Raw genomic sequence first — 22,618 nt, 5'->3', positions numbered from 1 at the left:
TGGTACAGATTGACGTCTAGAAATAGAGTTTAATTCGCTTCTGAGATGATTAGACCCTTCGGAAGGGCACAGAAAGAGGACTTCAAGTACACATAAACAAAATTATACAACTTAACGTAAACGTCATTCAAATTGTTACACAAATATCAATTATAAATCAAAATAAATATCTCTGACTGACACACAGATCTTTGAATTTGAGAGGTCAATAATAAGAGCAATTCAAATATTATGAGAAAATAAAAGTCAAATCTCCTTAAAAAAACACAATACTCTAAGAAAAAATTTTGAATGTCAGTTGTTTAAAATTTAATTTAAATTATAATAAATGTGGTAAAATATTGTAAAGGAATTTATCTAGAAAATATTATGCTTACACTTGAAAAAATGTATGCTAATAAAAAAATCAGGATCTTTCTTAATATATTAAAATATAAATTTAAAAAAATAAATAAAAAATTTTCGTAGTGATTTTCACCTAATTTTTAAAACTTTTTCACTTTAAAATAACTATATATTTATATGAGATAAAGATTAAATAGAATTTTAATATATTATGATTATTAATAATATTGTTTTTTTTTTTAAATAATTAACTATTACTTTAAAAGTCTAATACTTTTTAAAAAATAAAATCAACTAAATCTCAAATATATAAAACCTAGATTAACGTTTAATTTTAAACATAATTTAAAATATCTTATTTTTATAGTAGAAACATTGTGCATTGTGTAATCAATTGTGGCGACTAGGGATTCCAATCCCGGGCCAAAATTTTGATCCCGGGATTTCGGTATTGCAATTAGTCGATCCCGGGATCCCGGGACCAGTCCCGGGATAATTTTCATGTTATTTTATCGATAAAAATAATTTAAAATGAATAATACAATATTTTTTACATCCGTTTTTTATAACGTACAATGTATAAAGTACGTATAATTTTAGTCTTGGACTTGAAATAGAAAATAGTATAATAAAAATAAAAAAGGGAAGGTCTTATTTATTTATTTGAGAAAATAAAAAATTAACTTTTGACAATGTATGTACATATGTACATTCATAGACGCAATTAATGGAAAACATTATTTTGGAAAAAACTCACGAAGTAACATCAAAGCATCAAGCGTTTCATCATTTAGCCTTGATCTGATTTTGGTTCCTAAGCAGCATGCAGCTGAAAAAGCACGTTCAGACTCACAGCCTCAAAGATTCACAGATGACACGTGCAACTCGCGCAAGTTTGTATACGAAATATAACGATTTTGTCAATAATAATTCGATTGTGCTTGATAAATCAATCAATCCAAAAAATTCGGGATTATGTTTTATAATCCCGGGACTCATCGGGTATTGAAAATCGTTCGGGATCCCGGGATCCCGGGATTCGGGATCCCGGGATTGGAATCCCTAGTGGCGACCATTTGTAAAGGCAAACCGCCTCTCTGAACGAGATAAGAAACAGGTTTTTTAAAAAGAGTTAACCAACCCAACCCTAGCAACCCTATATGTCGCGTCGCCGAGGGTCTGCGTCCCAGTGATAAATATGTAATGATTCGTATTTAAATTACGTAAAAGCTAAATTACGCCTTCTTCTTCTTCGATATTTGCTGAAGATTATTTGAAAAGTTATTTTTTTTAGCAAAGCAGTGTCTTACTTAAATAATTATAGTTATAAAAATAAACAATGCAAACTATTATTCGTTTCAACTATCTAGTACATAAAAATTTATCATATCAATTTACATTTAAATTGTAGAAACACACGTTTGGTGTTAAATTACAATTTACAGTCAATTTTCGTCAATTAAACAGGATACGTCAGTTTTAATCGCGACTGACAGTTTTAATTTACGATGTGAAAGAGAAGACAATGTCTTTTTTATCTTTAATGAAAATGTGTGCTTTCGACTTATTGAATGATTAGAATTAATTAACAACTGTGACGTTTTATTAATTGTGTGACATTGGCAATTGCTTTCTTGTCATTTTTCTTAACCTGCGGTTCTTATTTTATTTGTTGTGTTATAGAAATATCATATGAGATTATTTTGTGAAATAAAGTTTTTCACACTATTATTGTTATAATAATGTGCTTAAAAACTATTAAATAAATACATAAAACGAGTGACATATTTATTTATTTGTATCGAACATCGCGAAAAATCACACATAATTAAAAATAAAACTTTCCAATCCTAAACAGGCGAAGTGAATACTTTCTAGTATATGTATTATATACACAGTATATATATATATGTAAATATTTTTGTGTTCTTGTAGTATATATCGTTTTATTTCATACGGAATATAATTAATTTTAGACTGCTTTATTATTTTTAAATTTATAAATGCATTTTAGATACAAAAAAGTAGGAGTTTTAATTAAGTTCACAGCTGCATTCAAAGCAGGTAGCTAAGAACTACTTTTAAATCGCTCATACCACTTATAAACAGTCTTCAAAGTCACCACATTATTGCCATACATTGATTTAAACATTTCATGAGCTTTTTTTGCCATTTTTTTGCAACTTAAAACAAAACTTGTTAGCGCGTTGATCGAAATCAATGATGCGCGATAGACACGATAAACACGACCTAATTCTTCCTGACTGACAATTCACAACTTGTTTAAACTTGACACTGACTATCTTAACGGATCAGGCTATCGGAATTATTACTTCAAATGAATCTAGTGTCAGCAGTTGCTGCTATAAAAATGTATGCATCGTATATTTTTATCACAACGTTGTTCTAAGAAGCGAGTGCAACGATTGGCTGGATGATTGTGATTGATCAACAAGCTTTGCAGCCTTGAATACATAAGGTTTCTAATGAGGAGCAGGCAGACACTAAAGAGACTAGCAGATTCGGTCCGCTTGCGGACAACATACGGTCATGGACGCTCACATCCTGAGAGGGACTCCACCATACGAGCACCGCAGCAGAGAGGCATCAACTGTCACACCAATCAAAACTCTGAGGATTATCCACTGATATCATCCCTCCGCCAGCTTCTCTACTATTGTTCGGAGAAAATATCCCATAAATAGTAACTCAATATATGTAACTTTAACGAATACATTCCTACTAGTTTCCACCTGCATCTTACTGGCTGCGAAGTCACGCCCACAAAGGGTTTAAAACTTTAAAATTTAATAAGAAATAAAGATGTAATTTTAAAACTAGAAATAGAGTAAATTTAAGGATAGTTAAGTATAAGAAGAGTACGGCTGGGGGAATAATGTACAGAGATGTGAATTTGTATAATATTCATTGGGCAATCCGCAAAAATAAAAATGAATCGTTTTTCCTCACTGGAATAAGGAAACATTTTTGTGTATTAAGTAATAATTTTTTAAATTATGTTTATATTTGTTTAATGTATGAAAAAGTAGTTAAACAAATGAATAAAATAATAAATTTTGAACTGAAAAATACGAGCCTATTTAGCGATGTAGGTAAGTATAAAGTGAACAATGTGGGTAGTCAATGTGAATAAATAATTTGATATAGGAACTAGGCACTAGGGGTTGTCGGTCGCGCAGTTTGAGAAGCCGTTTGTTAGGACACCGGCTGATCGGTGCAGTGAAAGTGGCAGAAGGACACTCCAGTGTGTGAGAAGCAGTAGAATCGTACGGTCGCGTCGGTAACGAACACAAACTCATACGAACACTAACGGTGCGATGTTCGACGAACCCTCGCGTCTTCGCTGGTGATCCAAAAAGTGAGTAAACAATCGAAACTTCGGCGGTGTGAAAATTCGGCATCGATTTCAGTAGCAATTGCACAAAGTGCGATGTTTTTCAAGTAAATCTATCGATTATTATAGTAAACGTTCGCCCACGCGATGACCGCCATTGCACAACTGTCCGGCAGTGGACAGTGTTCACTGTTAGACCAGATCTAGGCTCGTGGGTGGCGAAAAGAACAAAGGGATCCTGGTGCTTAATTAGCGATGGGGAGAGGAAGTTTCTGCTTCTTTTTCTTTCCTTTCGCATCGTCGGCTTGGCCGGCGGAGACCGAATTTAGAACATTATTATTAAACTTAGGAAGAATGTCCTTCGGTATTCCCGAAGGCCGCAAATAGAACTTTCACATCCGACGCATCTTAATTCACTAATTAATTCCTGGTCGAAATACACATATTACACACCTTTCAGGGCGCGAGAGTGACAATGGTGCAATACAGTTTTTTGTGACTCCGAGTTGGATATCACTGTCACATGGTGAGTTGATTTTATTACTACAAACATAATTAATAATACTAATACGAAATGTATCGACAAGTTATTATTGTAATTATCTACGTTTATCTTAAGTGATTCAACAATAACAATGAGCAAAATCTGACATTACTTCTACAACGTTCCCCTTCTCTTTAGTTGTTATTAAATCGCATTTATATATAATTTAGAAGATGATTAAAAATTAAATTTTATTTATTGTAAAAATATAAAAAAAACGGGAAAATTGTTAATTTACTTAATTATTGATACACCTTGAGTTTCAAACGAACCAACAACATGCTAAATAAGAAATTCACATTGTAAATAAATATGGCATATACATTATTATTAATAGAAACATACGTCTATCTCTGTAATTTTTATTGACTATTGTAATATTTTAATCTCCTAATATTATTTAACCCGCCGTTGGTCGCGCGAGTGTTGCATACGCCGTTGGTCGCGCCTGAGCGAATAGCCGCCTCTCAATTCTTTATGTTTTTAAGTTTAAATATCGAATATTTATTATTTTTTTTATTTTTGGTTTATTTTAGTGTTGTATATATAAAATAAATAAATTCTTTACGACTTTTATTTACATAACGAAAGAAGAAAAATAAAATAATAAATATTTTAAAAGTAAAATATAATTTTTTAGATATATGTTTAAAACTTTAAAAATAACATGAACAAATATATATCATTTTTGATCTTGATTACTTGAATACTTAGTTATGCAATCTGGACATAATGCCGATGAATGTTCTTTGCATATTGGGTTATAGCACATGTGGCATTTGATGGTGATTTTGCGATTTTTTTCCTAGAGCAAAAATTACATTTTGGACGATTCTATTCACTTGGTTCTGGGTGATGAATTATCGTAGTGTCAGGTTTCTCTCCTAAATACTGCTATATTTTTATTTGTAAGCTTTGCGATAAATTTGTTTATTTTTTTTAAATTATCTAAGGAATCGAAAAAAAATTTTAAAATAGTTTTTTTATACTATGTATCAAAAGAGTAAAATAAAATATATTTATAAAATAAATTAAAAACATAATAATAACAACAAAAAAGTCAATATTAATAAAAAGAAACTACCAAAAAATTAAATTTCCAGCACGAATCTAACCCGCGTAAATAACGTTCTCTCTCGATCCTTGATATAACACTACTAATACGCAAAACCAAATGTATATCAAATTAGTAAACACGTGTTTGAGCCTGCAATATTAAAGAAAACATAATTCTTGAAAAGTAGAGGGACCCGCAAGTTAATATGTTTCATGCAAAAAAAACGGCATCAAAAAAACCTATAGGGTGAGCGCTGCGCCGCCGTGCGACCAACGGCGGGTTAAGAAAGCGAAAGAGATAAGAATAAGTGTTTTATTGGAATAAAATGTCAGTTTTCCATATTGTTATTTACATAATAACTTTATTCTCATATAAAATTAAACGCTGATAAAAACTACATCATAATTATTTTATGAAGATGTGATCTGTATAGAAATATTGTGTTTTAAGATAAAAAAACAATTGTAAATATATAACAATTGTTAAGTTTTATTAGAAAAATTACTTTAAAGTGTCATATTTTCCGATTGAATCCCAGAAAATATACAATTAAAACTGTAAAGATTCGTTTTTTTTATTTTTATGAATTTCTCAAAGCCAGTTGTTTGACACAAATACAAGATAAACTAATTATTATGTAAAATTACATGTTGATTTAAACAACTGCATCATTAATTTTCTCCCTAAAAGTCTCGTTTTTGAGAAAGAGCCTTCATGGTAATGTTGCCTAATCTTTGCGTAGACTTTGTTTTTTTAGAATAGAAATGGGACTGTGTAAAAATATACATGCTAGTGAAAAATTTACTATTTCATTCTAAGATAATTTTACGTTTCTAAATTTCTATATAGTTATTTATACAATATTTTCCGATTGAGTTCCAGAAAAAATACAGTTAAAATTTTTATTTTTTTTTATATAAAATTATACACTGATTTATACTGCATATTTAGTAATTGAAAATTAAATAAAAAAATACAAGATAATTTAATTCGCATGTAAAATTACATGCATCACTATTTTTGTCGTTTTTAAGATATAGCCTATGTGGAAATTTTGCGCTAAAATTATACAATAAGTTCTAGTGAAAGAAATGCTATGACACTCTGGTATGAAAAACCTTAAAGTTTTCGTATTGTTTAATACTTTTTTAAAGTCTTCATAAACAATATTTTCCGATTGAGTTCCAGAAAATATACAGTTAAAATTATAAATGTTTTTTTATTTTTATAAATTTTTAATATTCATATAATATTATAAGTTGATTTAACTGCATCATTAGTAATTTATCCTGAAGGTATCGTTTTTAATATATAGTATTTAAGGAAATATTGCGGAAATATGTGTACAATTTTTTCATGAAAAAATATACGCTGTATTAAAAAACTCATATTTATTGAAAAAGCTATTCATTACATATTTTTCGTCTAAGCCCAGTTGAATTCATAATATTTTTTTGCAGTAAGTTGTTTGCCACAAATACAAGATAACCTCATGTAAAATTACATGCTGATTAAAACTGCATCATTAGTTTTCCCCCTAAAAGTCTCATTTTTAAGAAATAATCTATATGGAAATATTGGGTTATAGACTAAAAGTATAAAAAACAACATACTAGTGAAAAAATACTATGACATTCTGATATAAAAAGCCTTACGTTTCGTTATTGTTTATTTTTTAAGTCTTTCCATTTAGCTATTTATAGAATATTTTTCAGTTTAGTCCAAGAAAATATTTGTTTTTTTAGTCTTGTGATTTTTTATTGATATATAATTATACACTAATTTAAACTGTATCATTAGTATTTTTTCTCTAAAGTATCGTTTTTAAGATTAAAAGTCTTTAATGAAAAATTACGCAAACTGCGTACGTTTTTTAGATATATGATGTATACAAATATTGAGCAATCTTTCGTTCGCCTTCTAGTTTTTTATGATAAAAACGAATATATTTAAAATAACTATACGTTCTAATAAAAAAACTACTACAAAACATCTAGAGCACAAGATTTGTATTATTTTAATATTTTATTAAAAAAATGTTGCGTTCATTTTTAGGATGTATAAAATATTGAACGATCTTTCGTTTGCCTTCCGTTTTTACGATAATGATTAAAACTATGCATTATTTGGGAAAAAATACTCTAAGAGTACAAGTTACTTATACAAGTTACTTATACAACTTCAATTTGGAAAAGTTTTGTCTTATATTTTATTTTTGTAAAATCTGAAGACGAAATAACTTAATTTTAATGTAAAATTGTACATAATTTAAGCATCTGTAATATTTTCCTGAAAGTTTTATATTTAAGATATAATCTTTGTTTACACTTTCTTTACGAATAAAAGTAAAATAAACAGCTATACGTTCTAGTGAAAAGCTTACTACAGCACTTCTTTTTTTAACTAATATTTTATTAATTAGTTTTTCCATACAATTTTTTATACCATATTTTCTGAATATACATAAAAAATTGTATTTTTTATTATTCCAATGAATTTCTTACAATAATAAATTAACCACAAATAAGTAATAACTTAACTATTATATAAATTATCATAAATTAATCTAAAAGTTGATTTTTTTAAATATGGATATATTTTTTTTATTAAACAATATTAATAAATATATATAATAGTATACGTAGCATACAATTTAACTTCAAACTAGCTTAATAGATACTCAAAATAAATAGTAAAAACTCAATTAAAAAATATTTTTTCAAAGCAAATATATTGAAAAACGATACACTTGAGAATTCTGTATCAAAAACGAGATAGCTTTGAGGCAGAAAAAGTGCAAAATTGTTCCAAGTACTAAGCTTAATACTTTTTCTTTACTTTATTTTAATGTCGCTTTCATTATTTTTTTGTGTTTTTCCTATTGAAATGATTTTTTTTTGCTTTTCACAAGTGACTGAAACCTTTACAGCAATTTTTCCAGTTGAAGGTATTCGCACACAATAATAGATTGGAATTTAAACTCAATTTCTCGAGTCACTAATCTGGCGCATTTATCACCGCGCACCCGAAGAGCTTCGTTAACTCTGGAGAATGTGTTTTCAGCTAACAAAATAAGTGCAATGGCGTTTGCAAAACACTATAATTTATTGAATTCAGCACGACCGGGAAATTAGAATCAGCCGAGAGAGGAAATTAGTCACGCACGTCGGCCATATTTATAGGTAATACACGACATAAGAATAAGACTACTTTTGAGTTTTGCTAAAATTTTCGTTCTAATTAGCGCACTTTTGCGTAGGCTAACGTTTTAGACTTGTAAACCATTAGACATTCAAATTGGCCTCTATGGCGCGCATCGTACGTTTTTATTACTTAATTGTCTGGAAAGTTTCTGAGTCACGCTTTATACTACAATATTTGTACAGTGCACAATAGCAATTTTCAGTTGCCAAAACAGGATCAAATAACATATTAATCATCATAATACTTGCTTCAGTTAAATTAATTTACTTAATAAAGCTCATTGGAACGCTTACTTAGCTTTCCAAACATTTGAATCTATTCTTAACATTACAAAACTTGCAAACATGAATTTATAAGCCACTGGAAATAGCAGTTACATATTTGTATAATTGGTGAAATCATCGATCAAAATGATGTGTGTATTTTATATGTAGATAAATATTGATAAATCGTTTTATAAAATAAGAATAAATTACAATATAGTATACTGTTATTCAGCAAATATTTCAATTTTTTGTGATATCTTTGCACAGCAGGAGGTTTTATATTTCAAGCATATTTTTTTTTTTTTTGTTAAAACCTGATCTTCTCCAAAAAAATTCCAATTAAAGCGCAGTTAATTGGCGGCGTTAAAAAAGTCCATAGGTTAGTTTGAGCTAAGTTACGAGACTGTCGCGGAAGTTGGGCGACAACAAAGACGCCGGAAGACGCTCGTCTCTCGCGGGAAAAAAGGCGTAAAAATCTCAAACACTAATTAGGTCCCATTCTTGGACTTTCTCCCTGACTCCCTAGGAAGATGAAATCGCGCCGAGTCGGAACGGAACGAGCCGAAGATCTTGATGAAAGTTTGTCTCGCGCAATGGCGTCGCGTTTCCTCGTTGACCCTAGTTAGCTAATTGATTAAAAAATTGCACTTTTACCTATAAAAAAAATCGTTTCACCGTTGTGTGCGTATAGATTTGGAGCGGCACACTTTAGATAGATAGGCGATTCGTAGATAAACTCGGATAGAAACGGCCATTGTTTAGCGAAATATGGTTTGAGGCTAGGTTGGTCTGTAGCGCAAAAAGGCAACCGGTCTCTTACTCGCATGATTTATTAATCACAAAAATGAGTTCGGTTCGGATAATGAAGATTGCGATATTTGGAAACACGGCTATTGTCAATGGAGCTGCTAAAATGCAGCACCCTTAAATTAGAAATTTATACGTTTGTTTTGCCTGTTACATTAAAACATTGTGAAACGTTTTGTTGCATGTTTTTGGGACAAAACATTTTTTTTAAATACACTATGGTATATAGATAAGCACTAGATAACACTATTCTGCACAAAAATAAAAAAAGAATGTAAAATTTAAAGCAATTGACATTATTTTTTGATTATAATAAGTTAACTTAATTGCTTTGACAAATTTTCAAAAATCGTTATTATGATATATTTATAATAAAATGCGTTGTATATTTTAAATTATTAAAAAAAAGAATACACTATTTAAAATTCATGGTTTATATGATTTTTTAGCCAAAAAATCGCTACAAAAAAGTGCATTTTTTTAGCGAAAAAAAATGCACTTTTTTCATTCAAAATCTATATAAAAATCAGAGAAAAAAGTAAAGAGATGAAAAATAATTATAATAAAAATTTGAAAAAATGTTTTTTTACATTTTTTATATTTTTTGTGGGTTTTTGATGATACGATAACAGTCATAGTTTTCATGATATCGCTATGAAATGTATTATAAAATATGTCTTGTAAATATTTCAGCTAAGCTTGATAATAAATCTGAACCATTTTTATGTTTACAAAATGGCGGATACTCAAAACATAACTTTAGTTAAAAAATCTCATATAGAAGCAAAAAATGTTTTAAAATATGATTTCTTTGCTATTTATGTGAGATTCAACTAAGTTTGCGTACACAATAACTACCGTAGTTTTAATAATTATGTTATGGAACATTTAATAAAAATAAATCCAATAAATAATTTGGTTAAACTCGTTTTTTTTACAAAATGGTGGCTATTCAAAAAATAAAAAGCTTTAAATTTAAAAAAAAGTTTTAGATTTTGTGTATTTTATCTTTATGAAACTTATTATAAAAATATCTCAGTTAAGATTATTTAGCCAGTCTGATCCACCATATTTTTTTTAAAATTTAAAACATAAAAAAAAAATTCAAATTAAATCTTATAGAAAAAAGTAAAGGTGCAAAAAAAATTGAAAATTAAATAAAATTAGTTTTTTATAATTAATGTGTGAGTTAACGAAATTTGAGGACACAAATTAATCGTATCGACATAAAAATTATTCTAAAAATAACTCCTATAAATATAAAGTTTGTTTCTAAATCTAAACCGCTATCGTGTTTTAAAATATTACAAATAAAAAAAAGCATAACTTCGTTAAAAATCTTAGAAAGGTAAAAATATAAATTTAAAATATATATTTTTTATAAATGGTAAATGAAAAAAATAAAAACGAAACTCCGTTAAAATTATAGATAAAAAAGTAGAGATCAAAAATATTTTATAATAGATATTAAATTAATATAAAAAATAAAATATTTTATGTACAGAAATCAGCCTGATAGATTTTTGTGGCTACTTATGATTATTATTTTTAACAGAAATAATCAGCGCATAACTTTACATATGAATCAGTTGAATCTTTGTGGTAAAAAACAATAATATTAAGTACTAATATAGTAATATAAAGTAGTTGTAAAATAATGGTGGAATCAACTAAAATTTGTAATAATTATTTTTGCTGTTTTTATGTATTTTTTTTCATTAATGATTTATTAATTTTATACAAAATCTTTGTGGCAAAAATAATTTATTAAATTTTTTTATTTTTAAATTATATTTTTCTATACAGCACAAATAATTTATTAAATTATTTTTGCTGTATAGAAAAATACTTTTAAAAAGATTAAAAAAAAATTATATTAAAAAGATACTGTATAGAAAAATAATATAAATAAATTAAATAAATACATCTATTATAAAAATGTATTTAAAAGCACTTTTGTTATAGCAGAAGTGTTTCTAATCGTAATATTAATTTGCTAATATCTAGAAAATGAGACATTTTAAGCTAACAACAATGACAAATAATTCTAATTTATCTATATTTATGTTAAAGGATGTAAAATACAGATTTAATTTAATTAAATACATAAGATGATAGACGTCAATAAACTGAGAACTTAAAAATATTTTTTAGTGCTCTATTCTGTGAATAAATGATTATAAAGATATGTTCAACAACTTTTTAAGAAAAAGGTTTTATAACACTATTGTATGTATCATATAAAAAATAAACTAAAATTGTTTATTATCAATTATAAAAAAAACATCACAAAAGTAATAAATGTATTTTGCTCGAAAAAATATATATTTGACTTATCAACTTATTCACGCTCACCACAGATCTATTATAATCGATCATAAAAATATGATTAAATTACGTCCATCTCCTGTTTAAAAATTTGGTTGTTTTCTATGCTTTTTACTATAGGTATATGTACAATTTAAATCTGATAACTGCGCTCTTATTTTTTAATGAGACAGGAATGCAATACTATTTTGTTTTACTATGTTTATAGTATATATACCAAATGGTCATTTAATTAACTATTAGCATTTCCTATGTATTAACAGAAACGCTACATATCTAAGTTAATTTATTTTGTATTCATAGCCAAAGATAGTCAATAATAATTACTTGGACATTTCAAGGTTCTTCAACATTTTTGCCAAAGAGAGGCTTTGCCGATTAAGGTTATTGTTTATCTCCTTAAATATCGAGTTTTTTCCGATTATATGCAAAATTGAACAAATGGCGTCGCGACTATACTCAACTATGGAAATAAACTTTTAACTCAGAGATAAAGCTAAGTGGTTATGCAAAAATGGTAGTCAATTAAGATTGGCAGCGTACTTGAGTCGCAACGTCGATTCTTATCTATTTGCACCTATTTTTATTCACACGCGGATACAATCTTGTATAATTGTACTTTATGGTGCATCCAATTGCATGCGTGCAGTTCTTGACATGCAAATTTTAGTTAATTAAGGTCAAATTTGTTAGGATACATAGTCGAGAGAACTGGTTTTTTAAATCTTATCTCGCATTATGTAACTAGATAAGAGAGACCTGTGACTTTTTTCCGAGATAGCCAAGATTGCGATTTAGGTGTTTTGTGTGTGGGCTTTGAAGGAATGTCGCCGCGGCCGCCTAGATTTGCATAATTATGATGAAAACCGTCGAGTCATGAGGCTTTCGAGTTCTCGGAATACGCACTACACGTATGAATGAAACCCTAGCGAAGCGTGTCCTAAAATATAATACTAAGACTTTGTGTCAGAAAACGAAAAACGCGATTCGAATGTCTCTAAATAGAGTTCATAACATACGGGCGCCGCCTATAAGTTATTCAAGAACATAAATTAACGCTATAAAGCAAAACCTTATCTAAAATTAATATTCAGTGCGGTTATTAATTGAATCGCTTTTTGGCTATATATATAACTCAATTATTTTTGGCAAAGGATCGTTAAACTTTGGCACTTGAACCTGGCAGTCGAGTGCGTTGATCTCGAATGGAATGCAGTTGCAGGTGAAATTAGGAGAAATAAACCAAGTGCAGTGTCCCGATATGGCATTGTCGTCCTTTTGGCATTCGATTGCGTGGGCGTGTTTATTAGACACTCGAGATTGTATAATACGACTCCGGTTATGTAAAAATGTTCGAAAAAAGGAAGAGGATTTCAGACATTCGATACGAAACGGTCGGATTAAGATCGCAAGGTGACGCAACGATAAAATAAAACATTTCATTGCGAATAATAATAATAATAATTCGACAATCGAAGCTGGTGTTCAAATAAATAATAATAATCGAAACATAAGTTGAGATTTAATTCTAATGTAAATAATAATAATTCGATAATCGAAGCTTAGGTTAAAATATAATTCCAACGTAAATAAATATAGATCGATTAAATAATAACATTTAAATGCCAATAATAATATTAATTTATCAATCGAAGATGGTGTTAAAATAAATAAATTCAAAAGATATAATAATAATAATAATTCGACAATCGAAGCTTAGGTTAAAATATAAATCCAAGGTAAATATAATGCATATAGATCGAGCAAATAAAAGCATTAAAATGCCAAAATTCAAAGACGATGTGCAAATAAATAAATTCCAAGGTTGATAAATATGGATCGGATAAATAAAACATTCTAATACGGATAATAATATAATAATAATAATAATTCGACAATCGAAATTTAGGTTAAAATATTAACCCAAGGTAAATATAATGCATATAGATCGATTAAATAAAAACATTCAAATGCCAAAAATATTCATTTGTCAATCGAATATGATAAATAAATTCCAAGGTAAAAAAATATAGATTGAAGTAAAAACCATTTATTTAAATATGGAAAATATATAGTTTTTAATTATTTTTTTATTATATATTCAAAAATAGCATCTACACTGAATTTGTTAGTCAGCTTGATCCGCCATATTGTATCAAAAATGGTGGCTATTCAATAACTAATGTAATTATAATAATATTTTTATGAAACATATTAAAAAAAATTAAAATATGTTGGCTAACTTTGTTAGTCTGATCCGCCATCTATTTTGAAAATTAAGAAATCTTTTTTTTTTGCATTTATGAGTTTTTGAGGACATAATACTACTAAGGACTTGTTTTAAAAATAGATCTTGTAAATATCTCGGCTTGCTTCGTTAGGCAGCCTTCTTGTTTTAAAATGGCAACTATTCATATCAGTAAAAAATATATAATAAAAAATACATAAAAAGAAATAAGTAAAGGTAAAAAAAGGTACAAATATATAAATTAAATTAAATTGAACGTGGGATATAATATTATGTATGTAGAATATACAGAAATTTGAGGACACGATATTTGCTGTAGTTTTAATCATAACGAAATATAAATATTCTGAACCTAATCAGCAATCTTGTAATAAAATAGCGGATATTAAACAAATTTAAAATTCGGCACTTCGTTACAAAAACTTTTTAAATAAAAAAAAATATTAAATATAAAAGTTAATAAAAAAATGATATATTTTTCAAAAACGGTGTTTATTTTTTATTAGTTCCTTACCTCCGTTAAGAACTAAAGAAAAAATATGGAGATCCTAAACATAATAAAATGAAAATTACAGACTTAAAAAATAATACCTAGTACATAAAAAAAACATTGAGAAGAAAGTAAAGAGTTCAAAAATATTCTGTGATAGATATTAAAATGAAAATAAAAATTTCTAACACACTATATTTTACAGAAATCTACCTAATTCTTGCGACCCTTGCCGGACGGAATTTTTAACATGTTTTTGTTAATAATTAACGCCAGTGGCGTAGCTAGGGTATGTGCTGCCCAGGGCGATCCTTAAAATTGCCGCCCCCCCCCCATACATTTTTTGCAGGGTCATAAAATCAACATTTCTTAAAATAATAAATTGGTTACTATTAAGCTTTTGTTATTCGTGGATTTATATATGTTTTAATTCATTCAGGGTTAAGAACCACACTAGACGATCCCATCGCGAATATGCCACCCCCAAGCAAGTGCCGCCCGGGGCCCCCTCCGCCCCCCCATAGATACGCCACTGATTAATGCTTTTTGAGAAGACAATACCAGCCATAGTTTTAATCTTAGCTTGATATTGCATTAAAAAAAATAATAAATTCATATCTATATAAAAAAATCGAGTAAAAAAATAAAAAAAGCAAAAGCATTTTATAATAAAACTTAAAATATTTTTTTTTATTCATTTTTATATACAGAAATCTATCTAATTCTTGCGGACTTTGCCAGATTGAATTCTTAAAAAATACAACAACATTCGACTAGTTTATAAATACTAGGTTTAAAATAATACCTATTAAATTGAAGTATATTTGTGAAAAAATTCTATAAGCAATGAATAATCATAGAGACATGATTTTTTTAATTAATAAATATCTCATACTCGACAAAAACACTAGAACATATTTTTGCCATCAATTATATAGATGGCTCTTAGAGAAAAACAACAGTTTTACTAACTGGTTTCAAATATTTTTGCTGATTTTGAACAAATGTTTGATAACATACTGTCTGATTTTATAAAATACAACAATAATATTCTTGATTCAGCGGATTTTAAATTTATTTAATTTCAAAATACAACTTGATCAATGCGTTGTTTTAAATTGAATTGTATGCTAATAACAATTATATTTTTTAAGGGTTTTTCCTGCCATATTCTATTTAGTTTTGAGTACACACTCGCAAGATCTAGAAAAATTCAAAGCTTTTTAAAGCTATATATTTAATAAATATAATAAACTTAAATTTGATCGTTTTTTTATAATATACAATAATTGTACAATTATTGCATTTAGATAATTATATTATTAGTGGAAATTTTAAAGAAATAATTTTGGACATAGATAAAAAAATATTTTTATGCAGTTATGCAAATATTTTGCAAGCAATTAATCATTGTTATCAACTTTTAAATTTAGATTTTTATCAGCTTGCGTAAATTATTACAATATTTCAGCCATTCATAACAAAAAGATACAATCATTTAGTCGGTTAATTATTTTTTTAATAAATAATATATCTCTCCTGTCATGACCGGCGAAATTCGGCACAATTAAAAAAATCGTTTCATTATTATATATTAGTTAATCGAAACCGTTTCTCTCGAGTAGGCGTTCACATAATGACCTCAAAAATTTACAACATACAAACACACAAGATATTACGTTATGCCCGGAAGACATACATATAAGATATTATTTACACACAACATAGGTAATTATTTTATGTAAATGATGATCGACCGTTTATATCGCGATGATGAATTGAGGCGCATCTTTAGAGAGGAGAAAATCTCACGGAATCAAAATATTGACCTTGGCATCCTTGGCTTGTGTGTAAATAATAAAAGAGAAAAAGCGATTCGCACTATTTGAATAGATCAAAACCAACAAGCATTTTCCGGTGACCTCAGGTCAATAATTATTGTAAGAAACCGGTTGATAATTAATATAGAAAAAATATGCAATTTATTGATGGCTTATATCGATCAAGGATTAAACGTGGCAGGAAAAAAATATATTTAAATAATTTCACGTCATACCTAGAATAGTTTGCTTTGAACGTTTGTACAAATATGGTTTAAATGTTTGCAGAAGACTATTATTGATTCTGCGTATTTATCTTATAGCAATATTATCATTCCCCTGTAAATTCTTTCGATTTTTATTTAAATCCCGTTTTTATCTACTTAAAAAAAATATTTTAAATTTACCTTCTAATTATTTTTATTCTAAAAAATATTATTATTAATATTACTTGCATTCAAAAAAATAATTTCATTAAAATAATTTAAATAAAAGTCTACACCTCATTTTTTGTACTTAAACTTATTTGTAAGCAAATATTCAATCATATAATACTCAATCATAAATTACCTCGAAATTATAAATATCTCCTAATGGCGGTGAATTGCGAGTGATAATTTTTACGGACCCCCCTGGAAAATGTGTCAACGTTACACTTAGCGATGCTAAAAGATAGTCGATTGTCGATTGACTACCTCCTCAGCGACTCTTTCTGCAAAAAGAGTGAAACCAAATTAGAGCGAATATTCTGAAACATCTTCAGATCATCAGCATATAATAAGGATCTAGATTGGATCCTTGTGGTACTCCAAAATGAGTAAATTACTCATCGGATCAGCCACAGCTGATTAGGTAGGTCTGTAAATAATTTATTATAGACATCAATGACTAACTAACGTCAAGCGTTACAGGTGAATCTGGAGTTTCAATATATTATTTTTAAGTTGTGGTAACACTTATATAAATATAATTGACAATATAGTTAAATATTACGAATAAATACAGTTTGAGAAACACTAACGAACGCGATGGTTCTGTAGCAATCTGTCCAGAATGACACGAAGGTTCATATATACATACATACACGTCTAGCTAAATATATATGAATGATAAGAGTGACTCATCACACTGGATGTTTTAAATCGTACTTCATTAATATATTGTTTTCAACTATTTATTTGCAGTATTATAAACAGGAAACAGGTCAGACTCAAACATTATTTTGCTATGATTCTCAACCTATAAAAATATTTATATTATTACCTATTTTAAATTATTTATATAGTGACATTGCAGTAGGAATCATTAACAATATATTAGGTACAACTAAAAATTATTGTTTTCAAGGAATATGTTGTAAAATATATCTATGAAATATTTAATAGCAGTATATCATAAAAAATCTATTATAGCAAGATTGTTTATTAAGTATAAAAGTGTCTACATTTTTAGCAGTAACAATAAATTTTCCTGCAAGTTCTTGGCATTGTGTTGTCGTGGAATTGTTTTTTTTTTCTGCTATAGACCACCTCTAAGACGCTTATCCTCGAATCGGTAAATTTGCAATCAGAAGAATGGATTTACACGCCAATTTATCTTCTCACCTGTCATGTTACATTTTGACAGGCAGAAGAAGAGAAAAAAATACCAACCGGAACTCGGGCAAAAGGCGAACCGAACAGATGGCGTTTGTCAATGAGAATCGTCAAAGGCGCCGAATCGGCTCTCGCCTTCGATCAACACTCTTTCCGAAGTGATTAATTACAGGTCTTCTAATGGAGCTCAGAAAAGACCTTGTCTTCTCTAGAGTTGACCGAGTCCTTTTTGTTACGTTTGAAAACGAAAGGCTCGCGAGGTCGCCGAGCCAATGGCGCACGATCGACAATAAACCTAGAAAGTAAATCAACCCTACAACTCACGATAAAATCCCGATCCTGATAGGATTTAGAACAGCTGTTTACTTTTGTATGTATATACTCAAAGAAATTCACTCATATCTCATTTTATTTATTGAGAATATCAGTAAGGTTTGCCATTTTTATTTATTTCAAGACTTTATGTTGCCTTAACACTTTAATTGCCAGAATCAGATGTATCCGCTTTTGATACTTTGGCGAGAATCGCCAGATATGATGTCATTATTAAGGATGCAACAATAATTGTAAGCTGTAATAGTTTATAATTATTTAATTAAATGTCACTGATTTACAGACTTTGATTTTAGTATGCTGTCTTAATACTCAGTGGTTGTTAATTGTGTTTATCCAGTTGTAACGCGTTGGGCCAATGTCTTTAATATTGAAACAGAAGATTGACAGTAAATACTTTCGTTACAAGAAGGAGGTTACATCATGCCGTCATTTTAATGCTTATGGTATTGAATGAATTGAAACATAATAAGCAGCTATGATATATCTATAAATCTCCTCCAAATAACCTGCTAATAATATACAACATAAGAGTTATAATACCGTTTCAATTTTCATAATCACCCTCAAGCTACATTCGGGCATATTAAAGGTTAACCGCTTTGCAGGCTTCGAGTTATCCATACGGAATAGTTGTCCGGTTGACCTGAGATTATTTTAATTATAGATATTTTTAGGATGCTTATGTATATGTAGTAGTGATGTTATTAGTAAAATATAAATGGCGATACTACGGTCCAAACTGTATTGAGTTAAAAAATGATGGAGTATGTACGCTTGTCGTCGTCTTTCAGACAATGAGGAATATAATTATTATCAATATCTGCAAATCCAATTGCAATTTTTTTTATTCTCCTTTTATCTTGGAGATACATTTTGCCAAAAATATAGGCGTTTTTGTTGTTTGTCCGATTTACCTCAAAATCCATTTCCGTGTTCCGCATTAGAAACCAGCTTCTAATAACACAGGTATAGCACAATAATTGTAGATTTATGTAAGTTTTATGGAAGCGATTCTCCGCGCAGATTTTTCGCAATGCGTCATTATGGTAGATGTAATGGTATAGCGATCCAATAATTGTCAAACATCTGACACCGTGCAGTATTGCAGATTGATAGTTATTCGATGAGAACTGCGCACTTAATTTATTAGTTGCGCAACTGGACAATCACGATTTTAAATGGCAGAAGACAGTAGAATAATTCACACACACGGTTTATCGGAATAATCTCGCAAGGTTTTTAACTAAATCAATTTCATATAACCCAAATCCCAAAGTAGTCTACTACCAAATCTGGAAGTTGGTGTTAAAATTTAATTTAACAATTAATTAGCGGCGAGTAGCCTTCGACACGTGCGACCTTAGACTCTTTAGCTAAAAAGCGGTATCAACAATTGGCACTGATTCATCTGGAGACCTTTGGTCGTCATAATCGCTTTACATATATGGCACCTCTGCGTGACTGCGCCACATGGTCCGGCGATTTGTCTTCGTTCCTTTTCGATTGCCATCTCAAGGTCGCGCGGATCTCATCTGGTGCACCTTCCGAGTGAAAGTGGAGACTGCTGAAGCGCTTTAGGAATTCATACCACCCTAGCACATTTCTAATTTTGGCGCTCTTGAGCTATATATTTAGACAGTTGATTTTTGTCAATGTTTATACAAAGCTCAAGCTGCTCTTTTTTTGGAAGATATTTATTTAGTCGTTATGGATGAATAATAATACTTTAAAGGTATGCAAAACAAATATAAATAAGGTGAAATGTAGTATTCAATTCTAAATATCTGAGCTAATTTTAACTGTACCGTTCCAAAAATCTTAGCAACGGTTAGATATGATTTGCTTAACTAATATCATCAAGAATTTTAGACAGTTTCAAGTTATAAGTAATAAAATTAAGGCATTATTCCTCGAATATATTATTATGCCTGCACTACACTCTCTGGAAGTTGTCCGAACCGAAGTTACAACTGAAGTCGGCCGAGACCTACGACTTCAAGTAAGCGACCACACTGTCGCAAATTTCATATCCGGACCATATCCGGACGGCGGCTTCTGTCACGTACAGCTGGCATATTTGCGCGCGATCGAAAAATGTGCCAAATAATCGCAATTTTTAAATTGTCATATTATTAAAATTATGCTACTGATAATTATAAAAGTTTGTGTGGGCACCCACCAATACAATATCAGTGGAAACTTTTCGGTCGTAAATAGTCAATTTACGCAAAATGTCGGCTTTTGCAAAATGCCATAAGGCATAAAAATAATACTTCAGAATACGAACACTACATATGCGACTATCCTAGAATTTGTCACCACTGATTATAGATAAGAATTCGTTATGGTGTAACGTTTATATAAACAGATCTAGTAAAATACAGTTTTTTTAACAAAATCAAGTACCACTAATTATTTTTTAATTATTTAATTTTATATGAAAAAAAATATAATAACGATATCTGTTAGAAGAATATACTATCAAAAATATAATTAATCCCTATTGCTGCCCTAATATATTTAAAGATATCAGTAAGAGTCTGTTGAAGTCCCCGATAAGCATGTGGTATTATAACTTGACCACGTGACCACGATGCAGCGCTCGACATGCGTGTTAACCATAAGACGCTTACGCGCATACTGAAATTGAGCCGAGTTACTCGATCTATCTCAGTTTGCGAAACATCATATCATTATCTCTCTCACTCTCGTCACTTAACACGCGAGAGAGCGAAAGGGGAAGTATCTCACCGCTCGCACTCGAAAGAGCAGCTCCGACTTCGGTCCTTTTGCCGACAATGTTCGGAAGCGCTCGAAGATGGCCAAGTCGATAGTTTTTGAGGACACTATAATTGACATAAGACTTTTTCTAAAAATAAACTTTGTAAAAGTCAGTTTGTTTGTTATTTCAGTTAAAAAAAGTAACGAGACCATAATTTTTAAAAATAGAAATTGAAATATAATTTTAAGTAAAAATGTATATTTTTTTAATTTGTCATTTTAAATTGAAATATAAATTATGAAAAAAAATTATGGGAAATAAATATTAATAATTTTTATTTTCTGATATGTTTTTCTAAATATATACAAATTCAGCTATTCATAAATAAGCTAGCTTTTATAATATTTATATTACAGGTATATATTATTAACTTCTATCGTAAGCAAACGTAATATGACGTCATATAATTAGAAATAATTTAAATAAAGCACCTGGGTCGAATCGATTAAGGTTCGGATGTTGTCGATACCGTTCCATTTTATTACCGGTAACCATTTTTTTCGGCTCTAATGAATAAATTAATATATTAAAAGAAGGTGTCGATGTGTGCAGAACCATGGCGATTAACAAATCAAAACCAGTGTGCTTGTGCGAGCAGAGAGAAAAAAACGAAACATTGACGACGGCTTATAAGGCATCCCAAGGCGAACGAAATCGTTCAAGTTTAAAAATCTCTGGTGACCGGTCAAATTGTGACCGTGGAGCGAATACGTGTCCAGAGTGACATTTAACCTTAAAACACAACATGGGCTACATTTCAGTGCTCCGATCTATCTGATTATTTTAATTTTTACTCGTTGAAATGACTAGATTTCAAAACAATTGATGAGGAGAATCCTATAGTTTCTGTACAACACGTTAGTCCGTCATGATTCTGTAATATTGATTTTCATCCGAGTTGTAGCTCGCTCATAGATAACAAATTATATTGTATATGAGTGATTTATATAAAGATCTAAAGCCCTGATCTAAGCTATGAATTTAAAACCTAGATAATGAGAGTAGTCACAAAGTTTTATCTAAGACTTCACAACACACAAAATATCAATATCAAATAGGTGGCAAAGGTGAGCTTCATCTAGATCCGCCAAATACAATTTGAGAATATATTCATAAAAATAGTTCTTAGAATTGATCTATAACACAACATTTTTGCGTTCAGATGTTCTTATAGCTTTCCATCTGATATTACATCAGTAGATGGTAGTATATCCATAATGAACGTTTCCGGATTTATCCCAGCAATAAACACATGCTTCATAACTAATCGGATTTTAACTGTCTGGTAGATAACGCAGGGTTAAGACCTTTCACCGTTTGTTAGAAGCGGTATTTGCCTCGTTTCTTGGTAGAAACATTGTATTGATTTTCGCACATCTTTTGCAGGAGCGTGGGAGGACCGGTTGTTTTTTTGGCTATTCCCTTGAGGCGTTGAACCATT

General features: G+C 29.5%; 1 protein-coding gene across 2 annotated transcripts in view; it reads left to right on the top strand.

Moving 5' to 3' along the window:
- Nucleotides 1–3,595: 3,595 nt before the first annotated feature.
- The window catches only part of form3 (FH2 domain-containing protein formin 3), a 54,238-nt gene continuing 35,215 nt past the window's right edge, over nt 3,596–22,618 (top strand). The window contains exons 1-2 of one of the 2 annotated variants that reach the window (XM_088204548.1): nt 3,596–3,724; nt 4,161–4,226. The gene's annotated coding sequence lies outside the window, so the exon portion shown is untranslated. The remainder of the gene's footprint in view (nt 3,725–4,160; nt 4,227–22,618) is intronic. The other variant, XM_088204555.1, reaches the window with a different exon arrangement.

This window comes from Plectrocnemia conspersa, unplaced genomic scaffold (genome assembly GCF_051122295.1).
Source record: "Plectrocnemia conspersa isolate PC_06_02 unplaced genomic scaffold, ASM5112229v1 ptg000002l, whole genome shotgun sequence".
Taxonomy (NCBI): domain Eukaryota; kingdom Metazoa; phylum Arthropoda; class Insecta; order Trichoptera; family Polycentropodidae; genus Plectrocnemia; species Plectrocnemia conspersa.
Note: the sequence above shows the minus strand (reverse complement) of the source record. Positions and strands in the feature narration are given on the sequence as shown.